Genomic DNA, 2,574 nt, shown 5'->3' with positions numbered 1-2,574 from the left:
AACCACCGGCACGACAACGTTTGACAACAGTCGCTCGTTAGAGCTCGTCGCTTTTGCCGACGTTGTGCAACACAGATTCTGGGTCTAACCCGTGTAACTTCTAATTTACAAGTGATACTCGTAGGCTTCGGCCACGGTTCATACTTACGCGTATTCGTCGCAACGATCGAACGTAGTCGGCCGTATTAGCGTGCCTCTGCCTGGCGTACTTTTCCCATACTCTTTCGTTCAATATTTTCATCCACAACAACTGTAAATTTTCAACGATGTTATCTTGTTTTATGTTCGTAAAAAGTATCACCCGTGATAGCGATTTTACTCTTGTAAAATTTCTTGCTATCGTCGTTAATTAATTCTCTCGTATAAATAGCGTCGAGTTTGACGATAGAACAAGCGAGATGTACAAGACCGATCGTTTCGACGTAAAATTCAAAAATGTGCTATCACGTTCTACAACCTGCAACTTGTCGCTCGCTTAATTCGTTGATACTATCAGTTAATCGATTATAACGCGAGACCGTGCGAGAATTCGTTCGATCGAGCGGTAACCGATACATCGTTTCTATAAATGAAGTTTTCCCGTACTTTCTCCAAGATTCTCGAACGAAATGGCAGAAAACAATACTATCGGTTAACGTCGCGCCTGATTTATCTCCTTTTGTTAATTTCCTTCTCCCAGAAACGAGACCCACCACCACGAAACTTTTATCGCCAATGAATCAGAGGAACAATACGCAACGCAGACGCGCGGCCACGGAATACGATATTCCATCGGACCCGAACTCGATCAAGTATGATTCACCTGACTATCAAACGCGTCAATAAACACTCCCCGAAGCGAATCGGACAGCGGCGCCGAAAGGTTGCGTTCACGGATCGTCCTCGACGTGTGTCTTCTATAAATTCCAACGAGAGCTGGAACGTCCGCGTCCCCTGGAAACTACTTTGTTTTACAACTCGACACTCGTGTCTCGTCTCTATGCGTACGCACGAGCGTTTGTGCGATCGCTCGCTTACGCGCGCGCGCACGATAGTGTTCTTTGCACACAGAAATCGGCGTGTATCGGCTCGTAACCGCGTCGACGTTCTACACAGAGCACGCGCTGCGTTCAATGTAAAGCGTTAAAACGCTACGTGATCAAATTCGACAAGTGACCGGACACTCGCCACTCCGAGCCACCATTTCGCGCTCGTCGCAGGAATATCAAGCAGAGAGATCGTTAGAAACGTTTTAGAATTAAGCGTGCCTTTTGCCCGGGGCCCCTCGCGCCGGGTATCGATTAGAATGGAACGCGATTCCCGTTCGGTGAAACTTGGTTAATGGAAATTAGCCGGACGACTCGCGCGACCGTCCTTTGTCCGCGATCTTGAATGACAATGTTCGACCTAGGGGAATTTCGGTGTGCCTGTCGCAGTGTCGCAATTGCGTCGCGAAAAAACCTTTTCGTTATTTTCACGGATAGAAGAATCTTTTTTCGTGCGAAATTTATATTTTTACGGATGCGATTCAAGAAACGGAACCTAAGTGATTCGTTTCACCTTCTGAGCATGTATCGTAGCGAAAAGACGTTTCGCGAATTTCCTGTATCTTTGCATATTGCAAGCATATGTGTATGTGAATACGATATTGCCAATAACGGCAACCTTCGTCAGGTAGGAAAATTTGTTGCGTAAAGGAAACTTACCACACTCGTATTCTCTCATGCTTCTAAAGCTAATGTAAAGTTCAATATTCGAATGTCCGATAATAAATAAGACTAAAACGTTAATTTCACAGACTGGATATTATTTTCTCGCATACAGAACGTTCCCTTAAACGTATTCCAAGGATTATTCCCGTAGAACGAAACGAGAACATCGAATCGAGCCGCACTCCGTATCCTCGCTATACCCACGGCAGTTGCAACTTGTTCCTTATTAGCGACAGTCGCGAGCAGTGCCGGAAGCAAGAGAACAAATCGTTCTCCGAGACGGAACGCCTCTCGCATGACCGCGGTTGAGAAATCCCATTCGTTCGGTCCCATCGTCCTCTCTCTCCTTCACGAAAGTCATCTTCGGGGAATTTACGGAGGTGTGCGATCTTACAAAATCGCGACCTCCCACCCCTGTGCAACAACAATGAGCACACGAATACGAACGCGAACACGAGATGCTCTCGATCGAGCGTCGGCTATTTTGAATAGTTTCCCACAGACGCTCGGCGAAAAATCCGCACCAACGACGGAGATCGAACGTCCACGCGTTTCGCCGTGGCATCTATGATTCACCGGTGGCGCGCAAGGAAGAAGAAGCGAGTGGAAACGGGAGGAAGCGAGACGAAAAGACTCATTATCGTGGAACGAGCATCGAGAGTCAACGTGACTTCGCGAAATAATCTCGGCCGCGAGCACGTTAACGCGAAATCAGGCGTTCGGATCGTGAGACGAGGCGAAAACAGAGGCAACCGTCGTCCGTGTGACGCCGTTTCGAAGCAAAAGCCCGGTAAGGATCACCTTGATCCCTGAAACGTTAGGTTCAACGTCATCCTGCGTAAAACTATTCGTCTCCGTTAAAACGAGAAGGCTCGCGGGTCGG

Source organism: Bombus impatiens, unplaced genomic scaffold (genome assembly GCF_000188095.3).
Source record: "Bombus impatiens unplaced genomic scaffold, BIMP_2.2 scf_0235, whole genome shotgun sequence".
NCBI lineage: Eukaryota > Metazoa > Arthropoda > Insecta > Hymenoptera > Apidae > Bombus > Bombus impatiens.
The sequence above is the reverse complement of the archived record's forward strand: the minus strand, read 5'-3'. Positions refer to the sequence as shown.